The 12,747-nt window shown below is 41.9% G+C and overlaps 1 pseudogene; it reads right to left on the bottom strand.

The window, feature by feature from the left end:
- The window catches only part of LOC122452969, a 30,893-nt pseudogene extending 26,553 nt beyond the window's left edge, over positions 1-4,340 (bottom strand).
- Between the last annotated feature and the right edge of the window lie 8,407 nt (positions 4,341-12,747).

Below are 12,747 nucleotides of genomic sequence, written 5' to 3'. Positions count from 1 at the left end.
AGAGCTTTTGGCATTTTAAGACAAAAACAGTGTCCTTCTCTGAAAAGTTTCTAACTGATTCAGGATTTACAGGACCTCCTTTGTTATTATTGTTGTTGTGTAGTAATTAAGTCGTATCTGACTTTTGTGACTCCATGGACTGTAGCCTGCCAGGCTCATCTGCCCATGGGATTTTCTAGGCAAGGTTGCCATTTCCTGCTCCAGGGGATCTTCCCGACGCAAGGATCAAACCTGCATCTCTTTAACTGGCAGGCAGATTCTTTACCACTGAGCTGCCTGGGAAGCACACAGGACCTCCAGGGACCAAATGAGTCACTAGGGCGGCTTTTGTATTATCCAGGTGTCAGATGAAAAACCTCATCACAAACGTTTCTCATGTTGATGAGGGACCTGAGAAAGTCCAGTATCCTAAATGAGGAGGGAGGGCTGTTTATTATCTGAGACATGGGCATCTAAAATAATATCTTCCTGGAGAACAAAATGGAAGAAAGATTAAAGCAGATTCCCAGGAGATCTTGGTAGCAGTATGGTGATAAGCCAATGAGTTACTGGTGTATTTGGCCACCTATGCCGTCTTCCTCTTCGATATGACAAATATTGAGACGGACAAAGAAGAAACTTTCTTGTGCATCTTTCTAGGGGAAAAAAAAGGCTTGCAGTATACCTTCCTAAGAAAAGAATTTCACTGAAAAGAACTTTTTCTCCTACTATTCTGGGGCATCACAAATGTTTGTTTTCAAGAAAAAGACTCAAACAACAGCTAATCCTTTTATTTTTTTCTCATTAAGTCCAAAAAGAGGGGGAAAATGTAAAGTCTTATTACTTTAATATATTATTCTGTAATAATAATAATTTAACTAAAATTCATTGAAACTCACCAGATTATGTCTTTCACATTTACATAAAAAAGGAGCAAAAAGCTACTCAGGCTTGATATAAACAAGAGTCAGGCTTTAATCTAGAGGTAAAGACTGAATTAGAGTTTTATCCAGAACTAATTATTCATGAAAAAGAAAAGAAATAGATGAAACTGAGAACTGTATGTGCGGTCTCTTGTTTGGGGAATACCTAGCGATGGTTACCACTTTGGACTTCCTGAAACCCAGGAGCGAGGCAGAGAGAGAGGGAGACAAACAGAAAGAATGAAAGACAGACAGAGAGAGAAGACACCAGCCCAGGAGAGAAGTCAGCCACAGCCACAGATGCATCCTTAGATCTGGAGAGGCGTGGCCGAGAGGGAGACAGAGAGACAGAGAAGACACCAGCCCAGGGGAGAAGTCAGCCACAGCCACAGACGCATCCTCAGATTTGGAGAAGCGCGGCCGAGAGGGAGACAGAGAGAGAAGATGCCAGCCCAGGGGAGAAGTCAGCCACAGCCACAGACGCATCCTCAGATCTGGAGAAGCAGGGCTGAGAGGGAGACAGAGAAGACGCCAGCCCAGGGGAGAAGTCAACCACAGCCACAGATGCATCCTTAGATCTGGAGAAGCGTGGCCGAGAGGGAGACAGAGAGAGAAGACGCCAGCCCAGGAGAGAAGTCAGCCACAGCCGCAGACGCATCCTCAGATCTGTAGAAGCGTGGCCGAGAGGGAGATGGGGTGCAGGAGGCCACTGATACAGACGATGACAGCAGCAGACACGCAAAGGGATGAGGCCTCATCTCAGGAGGGTCACGACACACCCTCGAAGAATTTAAAAGTCATACGAATATAACCACAGCCTAACTCAAATTAGCCTGCATCTCTGAGCCACATGAAACTGATCGGAGCTCACTAAGCTGCAGGAAACCTTGTCCTAAGGACTCAGAGCTCTGGGCTCTCTGTTTAAGAGGAATCATGTTGGTGAATGTCTTCAAGTTCCACTTATGATTTTGGTGAAGACTTGCTATCCCATAAGACATGCTGCTCTGTGGTTAAGGGAGAGATGGCAATATGGGTGCACATGTTAGATTCTTTCCATGGGTGCCCTTCCGCCCCACTCTTACCTTACAGAGACCTTGTTGGCTGCCACATGTGACGCATATGTCCATCTGCCCTTGACTGGGTGCATAATGGATGGTGGGCGGATTATGCAATTTTACTTGTAACTGTTTTAGCCAGGATAACAGCTCTGGGATTCTAAGCATAAAATGCATTTAAAAATTGACAGTAGTGAAAATCATAATAGTAGTAGACAGAAACCATGTGGTAGTTTTATGGTGGTGGTGGTTTTCTTGCTAAGTTGTGTCTGACTCTTGCGACTCCATGGACTGTAGCCTGTCAGGTTTCTTTGTCCATGGGATTTCACAGGCAAGAATACTGAAGTGTGCTGCCATTTCCTTCTTCAGGTGGCTTCATACCAGGGACTTTATACATTCAGTTTAAAAATCCTTAAATGCTTTTTGCTGATATTAATATCTTACTTAAAACATAAGGCAACAAACTTAATGATTAAGAAATCCACATAAAGTTCATCAGCTGGTGGTTTAATGAGTTGAGACTTGAATCTACTGCTTTCTTATTGCAAAGCCTCTACTTTTTCTTTTACGTTAGAGAATTCACTGTGTATATGATTTTTTGTTTTTCTTAGGGAGATTTTTGTAGGATACCTAGAAGTTTGGGTTCAGTAAGTTGTTTGCATCACAGAAAGAAAAGCCTAGATATATATTATGTACAATACTGTTGTTATGTTCCCAGTGTGTATTAATCCTTCAATCACAGAGGAAACAGACTCTGATAAAGTATAATTAATAGACATTCTGTAAGTTACTCTTCATCACTGGAAGAAGACCAGCTAAAGAAAGCCTTGTAATATTTGTTCTGTTTCCTTTATGAAGTTAAACACATCTAAATTGTGGGCAGTGTGTTTCCATAGCTGCCTGTTAGAATAGGAGTATAATTAGTGAAAAATTCCCTAGGCCCTAAAGTGTTTTCTGGATCATCTTTTTCCTCCTCTCTTCTCCCCTGATTCTTCTCCTAGTTTATCTTCTTTCTGTCTTTCTTTCTTTTCAGTCTCAGCTCAAATGGTACCTCCTTTTGAAAACTTCTCCTTCTCCAGGTGACTCCTTTTAAGGTTGAAAAGCAGGCACTGAGGAGTGTTAAGCAGTCAGTATCATTCCTGCTCTTAATATTTCTTGAACAACTCTTCCCCCAAACCTTCCTAACTGTTGAATATCCAGTTAAAAAACGACATAGTCATTTATTAGCTGGCTGCAGAATATTGCTCATGAAAATGAACCAACTAAGTTAAATTATCTACTGATCAGATTGAGGGCAGGAAGAGAAGGTGGCGACAGAGGATGAGATGGCTGGATAGCATCACTGACTCAGTGGACATGAGTTTAAGCAAACTCTGGGAGGTAGTGAAGGAGAGGGAAGCCAGGCAAGCTGCACCCCATGGGGTCGTAAAGAGTTGACATGACTTAGCGGCTGAACTACTGATCAGTACCCAGCACTCTGAGAATACTGCAGTGCTCTCTTCATCATCTGTTCATTAAATTGGATGGGTTTCCATTTTCTGCAGTGATAACCGCAGTCTTGAAAGGGAGCATGCTGGGGTTTGCCCCAGTTGCCAAGCAGAGGACAGATTTCAGTGCCTTGCCCAGTTTCTCACCTTCAACAAAGGGGAGAGAGTAAGAAACATGTGTTTTGTAAACCGAGATGGTCAGTATGTTTCATTAAAGTCGATAAAACTTTACAGTGTAATGATGTCTAGTGAAAGAATGCTAGTCTGAAAGAAACATAGAAGATGACTTTGTCTGGACTGACCTCAGTAGTGGAGGAATTGAGGAATCAACACGTGCCACTGAGAAGGCCAACTGATCACCCAGCCAAAGCAGAGGCCACAGTAACAGAAAACCCTCCTCCACTAGGCCCTCCCTGCCTGCCAGGCTCCCACACCCCCTTCTGTCCTGTGTCCCCGCCCTCCCACTCTGCACGCGCCTGCAGGCTGTGCTGAACCCTGACCCCTGCGCCCAGGAGAGCCCCCTGGTCTCTAACCAGGCCCGCGGCCTGGCCTCTCTCTGTTGCAGATTCACTGCCCTCGCGCCAGTTCCAGCTGAGTTCTCTGAGAGCGCGGGCAGTGCCTGTCCCAAGTCTGCGTAGAGCCGGCTTCAGACCTGGAGCAGCTCTGCAAGGACCCCTCCCTTCTAGCAGAGAGCTGCACCCCAACTCACCAGTGACTCGAAGGGCAGAAGAGTTTCTGGCTGCACTCCTAGCCATGACGAGCCGTGTGTAATTCATTATCGATTCCAAGCACCAAGCCCCTCTTTTGGTAGTTGAAGACTAGGAAAGCTAAGGATCCACCTCAATCGTTCCTCCTAAATCTTGCCCTGAAAAGGTCGCCTCCTCTGTCCCCTAGTCTGAGTCTGGTGTGAGGAGCAGGAGAGACCAGGGAAGCCCTGGTCTGCAGGTGTTGTTTGAATGTGGTTAGGAACCGGCTGCGGCAGATGGCAGGACTGGCAAAGTCCACTGGCAGTGGCAACATACATGCCCCTTCCTGCCCCGCGGCCTTTGGTACCTCCCCTTGTCATGCCCATCTGCTGGCCTCCGCCCCTGGCCTCGCCTCCATCCTGGTCTAGGTCCTGACCGCGCCTGCGGCCTGGTCATCAGTCTTGGCGCAGGCAGTGCGGGAACCTGGCCCTCCAGCATTGCAGCCTTAACCAGGATTCAAAATCCAGTCAGATTCCTGACTCTGCAGCTGGAGTCACAGAAGAAAGTGGCGGATTGACTGGGGAGCTGCCTGGATCCAGGCGAGGGGCTGGTGGAAGGCTCTTAGTCTGCCCTGCTCAGTTCCTGGAGGAAGGCCGCCTGCTGGCTTGGCACCGTGACCAATCCGACGCGAAGCTCTGCTTTCAGCAGTGCAGACTGTAGACCCTCTCCTGGCAGGTCACCAAAGTGGACTGGTGATTTGCAGAGCCTCTGTCTCCAAGACCTGAGAGTTTTACAGTTTTAAAACCTCATTTTAGATTCTTTGTTTCTGCCAAGTGCACGTCTTTCTCTGGTTGTCGGCCGTGGGTGCTTGTCTCTAGTTACCCTAGTCTTCTTGATGTTGTGGGGGGGTGCTTCTCTTGTAGCAGAGCACGGGCACCCCGGCTCCTGGGCTGGGCAGCTGTGGCCTGGTGGGCTGGGTTTCCCAGGGCAGGTGGGATCTTACTTCCCTCATCTAACCCAATCTTACCCAAGCAGCCTTCACGGGAAGGCCTGGGACCACCAGGGAAGTCGCAACCAGAGTATTGTAGAGTGAGGATTCAGTGTTGATGCAAACTTTGCAGGAACCACCCTGAGGATCTCCTCAAATTTTACTGTCTCCTCTTCCCTTGGGCCCTCTGACTGTCCATTTTAGATTTAGGTTGGAAGTGTAGATCCAAAGAGATTCAGGACTTGGGGCTGCACCTTGTCCCGCTTTTCTGATAGAATAATCCTCCTCCCCACACCCTCCACAGTTTTCTCTGTGATTTCTCTCTTCTGAAGCATCAAAATGGAATACACAGGCTTCCATAGGAGCCCTTAATGAGAGATTTGTAAACAGTCCCTTTCTTTTTAAATTCTTAAATGGGTATTAAAAGTCATTTTTTTTTAACCAAATTCCCAACTGGATTCATTCATTTGGTAAACACTGTTGAGTTCTTCCTGAATGAGTGAGTATTGACCCTCTGCCAAAGGCTTTCTTAGACATAATAGTCTGATCTTGGAGTCCCTTTTGCCCTTATCTAGGTCCTGGCAACAGCAGGATGAGATAGCCTAGGAAAATGTTTATGCCCCCAGCTTGCGTGCTCAGTCATGTTTGACTCTAGGGACCCTATTGACTGTAACCCGCCAGGCTCCTCTGTCCATGGGATTTTCCAGGCAAGAATACTGGAGTGGGTTGCCATTTCCTTCTCCAGGAAATGGCAGGTCTTCCCAACCAAGAGATCGAACCTGCATCTTCTGAATCTACTGCCTTGCAGGCAGATTCTTTACTTGCTAAGCCACTGGGGAAGCCCCTAGCTTAGGAACACAAGGGAATATATTAGTAAAGCTGCTGGAAACCCAAAAGGCAATGATGGAATTCTGGATTCAGAGACCTCAAGTGGTTTAAATCCCACTTAATGAAGTTACTTAATCTTGCTGTGCATCAGTTTGCTCACAGGGCTGTAAGCGGGATTAAATCAGAGAATCTTTGAGGCTTATCAGCACAGTGGCCTGATCTTATAAAAGTACTCAGTGACTCTTAGCTGTTATTATGACTAGTAACAATGTTCTTGAAGAAGGAAATGGCAACCCACTCCAGTATTCTTGCCTGGAGAATCCCAGGGACAGAGGAGCCTGGTGGGCTGCCGTCTGTGGGGTCGCACAGAATCGGACATGACTGAAGCGACTCAGCAGCAGCAGCAACAACAAGGTTCTAAGCAAACCTAAGAACTCAGCCTGCTGATGGTTTTGGCTAGAAAAACTGTATGGCAACTTTTAAGGAAAATTATGTCCTTAGTTAATTCATATATGCAATTAAGAATCTTTGTGAGGTTACCTATTTAGAAAAGTGTTGCCTCTGAATGTTTCTAGAAATTAGCTCAAGAAGCTCTAACTTTTAAAATTAACTAAGTTATAAGCAATAGTTAATTATGAAATAAAACTGGAGTTACTGATGTTACTAGAGATTCAGGATCGTCCCCCCACCCCATTAGTGTGATTCCCTCAGATACTTAATACAAATCTAAACTTCTTCCCTTTGGCAGTAGGAAGGTGTTTGGTGGAAGGTATTTGGTGTTCTGAGCCAAGAAGAAAATTAGAATTTATCCTTTGCAGCCATATTCTTGCACAGGTCTGTGCTTCTTATAATATTTATTATATACAGTTGTTTTTTTTTTTAAGTATGGAATTAATCCCCACCCACACTTTCAATCAATGATAACAGAACTAAAGGAGTCCAGAGTAAAGAGATTTTAGGCCAGCTTGTCGTAAGATGCAGGCTCTCAACCCTCATCAGTTTGCTGAGTTTTATCCTTGGCTGTAGGAGTGGTGATTCACTGTGAGATCATTGAGGTCAGGCAGAGAAGCAGAGAAGTAGCCTATCAGAGCAGATACTGGAATGCAGGGGACCTGAGTTTGTGCTTGGAAATTCAAGGCAGAGAACGGCCAGTGTGGTGAGAAAGGGTAGTCAAGGGCTAAGCTGGGGACAGTTCACCTAACGATCAGAAGCTGAAGAGATGATTGATTGTTAGAAAATCAAAGAGACCAGACTTTGAAATTGTCAGGAGCAACCGCAGGAGGAATTCTCCTGAGGGTGTGGAATGAGTGATCAAGGTTCACAGCTCAGGCTGCCTTTTAAAGGCTTGGCTTAGGACTCCTGGGGACAGCGTGAATGAAAGGGCCAGGAGTTCTGGACCCAGTCATTCTGTAAACATTTGTTGGGTGCTCCCCTGTGCTGGGAGCTGTATCACGTTTAAATTGATGATGGAGACAAGCCCACAGGTCTGGAGGCTGGAAGTGCAGGGTGAAGGCGTTGGCAGGCACGGCTCTCTGTGTGACCTGTGGCCTAGAGACTGTCCCAGGCCTCTCTCCTAGATGCCGGAGGTGTGTTGGTGTGGTTGAGTGTTCCTTGTCTTGTGGCTGCATCACTGTGGTGTTGGCCTTCGTCTTCACGTGGTGTCTCCCTGTTGTGTGCACGCCCCTGTTGTCAAACTCATAACGACACCAGAGGGCTCGCCTTCATCGCCTCGAGTTAACTTGGTTACCTCCCTAAGGACTTTGTATTCAAATAAAGTCATACTCCTAGGCACTAGGGCTTAAGACTCCAAAGTATCCTTTTTAAAACATTGAAGTATAGTTAATTTACAGTGTTGTTGGTTTCAAGTATACAACAAAGTGATTCGGTTATGTATACATGTATATGTATTCCCTTTCAGATTTTTTGTTACAGGTTATCACAAGATATTGAATGTGCTTCTCTGTGCTATGCCATAGGTTCTCATTGTTTATCTATCTTATATATGCTCAGTTGCTCAGTTGTGTCTGACTCTTTGTGACCCCATGGACTGTAGCCCTCCAGGGTCCTCTGTCCATGGGATTTTTTTCTAGGCAAGAATACTGGAGTGGGTTGCCATTTATATTTTAGTCTCAGACTCCTGCTTAAGCTTCTTCTTTTCCCTGTCATCTCTCCATCCCCATTAGAAATGCTAATTTTATGTTCTATGTCTGTGACTCTTTTCCTGTTTTCTAAATAAGTTCATTTGTATCATTTTAAAAAAATTCTGTATATAAGTGATATATAATATTTATTTCTCTGTCTTCATTTAATATGATAATATCTAGGTCTGCCTATGTTGCTGCAAATGGCATTATTTCATTCTTCTTCTTTTTTTTTTAATGGCTGAGTAATATGTACCAGATTTTCTTTTTCCATTTATCTGTGATGTCCATTTAGGTTGTTTCCATGTCTTGGCTATGTAAATAGTGCTGCTATGAACACTGGGGTGCATGAATCTATTTGAATTAGAATTTTCTCCATATATATATACCCGGGAGTGGAATTGCAGGATCATATGGCAACTCCACTTTTAGTTTTAAAAATAAGCTACATAGAATTTTCCACATGGCTATACCAGCTTACATTCCCACCAATAGTGTAGGAGGGTTCCTTTTTCTCCACACTGTCTGGAAAATTTTATTTTGTAGACTTTTTAATGATGACCATTCTGACCAATGTGACATGGTACTTCATTGAAATTTGGATTTTCATTTCTGTAATAAATAGTCATGTTGAACATCTTTTCATGTGCCTGTTGGTCATGTATGTCTTCTTTCCAGAAGTGTCTGTTTAGGTCTCTTGACCATTTTTTTGATTGGGTTGTTTTTTTCATGTTAAGCTGTAATAGTTCTTCGTATATTTTGGAAATTAATTCTTTGTCAGTAGCATCTTTCGCAAATATTGTCTCCTATTCCCTAAGTGGTCTTTTCTCATTTTTATGATTTCCTTTGCTCTGTAAAAGCTTTTAAGTTTAATTAGGTCCCATTTCTTGTTTTTCTTTTTATTTTCATTAGTCTAGGATTGATCCAAAAAAATATTGCTGCCATTTATGTCAAAGAATATTCTCCCTAAGATTTCCTTTAGAAGTTTCATAGTATCTCTTCTTACATTTAGATCTATAAGCTATTTCCAATTTATTTTTGTTTATGGTATTAGAGAATGTTCTAATTAATTTCATTCTTTAACATGTAGCTGTCCACTTTTCCTAGTACCACCTGTTGAAGAGACTGTTTCTTCTCCATTGCATATTCTTGCCTCTTTTGTCACAGATCACTTGGCCATACCTTTGTGGGTTTATTTTTCGGCATTCTATCCTGTTCCATTGATCTGTGCTTCTATTTTTGTGCCAGTTCTGTAGTGTTCTGATGACTCCCTTATATCAGTAGTCAGGGAGCATGATTCTTCCGGCCCCATTCTTCTTTCTCAGGATTGCGTTGGGTATTTGGGGGTCTTCTGTGTTTCCATACATTAAAAACATTATTTATTTGTTCACTTTTGGCTGTGCTGGGTCTCGGCTGCTGCCTGAGGGCTCTCTCTCACTGCAGCACGCAGCGGCTCTGCGTCACTGCAGCGTGCGGGCTTCTCCTTGTGGTGGCTCCTCTTGCTGCAGAGCCCGGGCTCCTGGCACGTGGGCTTCAGGAGTGTGGCCAGAGTGCTTGGTTCCCCCTCAGCAAGTGTGATATTCCCGCCAAGCATCGAACCTGTGTCCCCTGCATCGGTAGGCAGATTCTTAACCACTAACAGAACGCCAGGGAAGCCCTCCATACATATTTTAAAATTTATTTTTTCAAGTTCTGTGAAAAATGTCTTTGGTAATTTGAATGGTATTGCATTGGAATCTGTAGACTGGCTTGAATAGTATCATCATTTGAACAATTCTGATGCTTCCAATCCAAGAACACAGTGTATCTTTATACCTGCTTGTGTCGTCTTCTAAATCTTTTATCATTATCTAACAGTTTTTGGAGTATAAGTCTTTGCCTCCTTAGGTAGGTTTAATCCTAAGTAGTCTATTCTTTTTTATACTGTAGTAAATGAGAGTGTTTCCTTAATTTTTCTTTTGATATTTCCTTCTTTGTGCATAGAAATGCAACAGATTTCTGTAGGTTAATTTTGTATCTTGAAAATTTACAGGATTTATTAATGAACTCTAATAGTTTCCTGGTAGAGTCTTTAGGATTTTCTACATATAGCGGCATGTCATATGCAAACCGTGATAGTTTTACTTTCTTCTTTTCCAACTTGGATTCCTTTTATTTTTCCTGTGTGATTGCATGGCTAGGAGTTCCAAATCTATGTAGAATAAAAATGTTGAGGGGGCATTCGCTTCTTGTTTCTGAACTTAATGGAAATGCTTTCAGCTTTTCACTGTTGACTATGAAATTAGCTACTGGTTTGTCGCATATGGCCTTATTATGTTGAGATATGGTCCCTTTATGCCCACTTTCTGAGGAGTTTTTATCATAAATGGATGTTGAATTTTATCAAAAGCCTTTTCTGCATTTATTGAGATGATAATATGGTTTTTATTTTTCAGTTTGTTAATATAATGCATCACATTGATTGATTTCCAAATAATGAAAAATTCTAGCACCCCTGTGATAAATCTCTTTGATCATGGTGTGTGATCTTTATATTGTATTGTTGAAGTTGATTTGCTAGTATTCTGTTGAGTATTTTTGTATCTGTGTTCATCAGTGATATTGGCCTGTAATTTCCTTTTTTTGTGATATCTTTGTCTGGTTTTGTTATTAGGGTGACAGTGGCCTCATAGAATGAGTTTGGAACTGTTCCTTTCTCTGCAATTTTTTTGAAATAGTTTTAGAAGAATGATTGTTAACTCTTCTTTAAATGCTTGGTAGAATTCACCTGTGAAACCATTTGGTCCTGGGCTTTTGGTTGTTTGGAGTTTTAAGTTTTCTGATTTAATTTCAGTATTGATAATTGGTCTGTTCATAGTTTCTATTTCGTCCTCATTCAGTCTTGGTACCTTCCTAAGAATTGTCCATTTCCTCTGGCTTTCCATTTTATTGGTGTATAGTTACTCACAGTAGTCTTTTATGGTCCCTTTTATTTCTATAGTGTCAGTTGTAGCCTCTCTCTTTTCATTTCTAATTTTATTGATTTGAATCATCTTCCTTTTTTTTTTTTACTTTATGAGTATGACTAGTGGTTTATCCATTTTGCTCATTTCAAAGAACCAGCTTTTAGTTTCATTGATCTATAGGGAAGCACTAAAGACTTTCTTACACTGGGGGGAGGGAATCCTAAAGTGGACAAGTCAATATTTAAATTTAAATTTGAAGGAAACCGTGCTGAGTGACAACTGTTCCCTTTCTATGGCTGTTTCTATTTGCAAATTATATATTCAGGTGCACCTGTGTTGGTTGCATATTTATTTATATATGTATAACTTCATCTTGGATTGATCCCTTGATCATTATACAGTGTCCTCCTCTGCCTCTTGTAACAGTCTTTATTTTAAAGTCTATTTTGTCTGGGTATTGCCACTCTAGCTTTCTTTTGGTTTCCATTTACATGGAATACCTTTTTTGAACTCATTTTCAGTCTGTATGTGTCCCTAGATCTGAAGTGGTGCTTGTGTAGACAGCGTCTTGTGTTTCTATCCATTGAGCCAGCCAGTGTCTTTCATTTAAAGCATTTAATTCATTTACATTTAAAGTAATTATCCAAAGGTATGTCCTTATTACCACTTTGTTAATTGTTTGTTTTTATGAGCCTTTTTTTTTCCTTCCTCTTTTGTTCTCCTCTCTTATAATTTGATAGCTAACTTTAGTGTTGTGTATGGATCCTTTTTTCTTTTTTATGTTTGTGTCTATTGTAGATTTTCAGTTTGTGGTGACCAGGAGGTTTTGATACAGCATCTATATATAAACACAATTATTTTAAGTTGCTGGTCTTTTAATTTCAAATGCATTTCCAATACCCTGCATTGTGCTTTCCTCATGATTGATGCTTTTGATATATTTAGGTGTGGTTGATTTCCTGTGTTTATCATGTGTGCCTTTACCAGTGAGCTTGTCCATTCATAATTTTCTTCTTTCTAGTTGTGGCCTTTTCTTTTCCACCTGGAGAAGTTCCTTTGGCATTTGTTGTAAAGATGGTCTGGTGGTGCTGAGTTCTCTTAGCTTTTGTTTATCTGTAAAGCTTTTGATTTTTCTGTCAAATCTGCATGAAAGCCTCACTGGGTATTCAGTTTCTTCCCTTTCCTCACTTTAAAGCTATCATGTCACTCCTTCCTGGCCAGTGTTTCTGCTGAGAAATCAGCTGATAACCCTATGGGAATTACATTGTATGTTATTTTTTCCTTTTCCTTTTTTATCTTTTAATATTTTTCCTGTGTCTTTGATTTTTGTCAGTTTGATTAGTATGTATATCTTCATGTTCCCCCCAGATTTATTCTGCCTGTGACTCTCTGTGCTTCCTGACAGTTGTTCATTTTAAGTCAGCTTGAAATAGCTATAGCAATGACCACCAGGAGCAAACATTCCAATTCATTCACATGGTGGAAAAATAATAACTGTGATGGAGGTATTTATGTACACAAGGATCTTGGGAATGACAGTAATCTATACTTCCTAATTCCTTAAAGGACCTGATAATTTTAAAATGACTAAATTGGAATGCTGGTAAATTGTTCTATAGCGACAGAAAATGGATGCAGGGTATTTATGACACTGTCCTAATGACATCCTATTTTTTTATATATTACATGTACATGCACAGAAACATCTAAAAGGG

This window comes from Cervus canadensis, chromosome 14 (genome assembly GCF_019320065.1).
Source record: "Cervus canadensis isolate Bull #8, Minnesota chromosome 14, ASM1932006v1, whole genome shotgun sequence".
Classification (NCBI taxonomy): domain Eukaryota; kingdom Metazoa; phylum Chordata; class Mammalia; order Artiodactyla; family Cervidae; genus Cervus; species Cervus canadensis.
The sequence above is the reverse complement of the archived record's forward strand: the minus strand, read 5'-3'. Positions and strand labels throughout refer to the sequence as shown.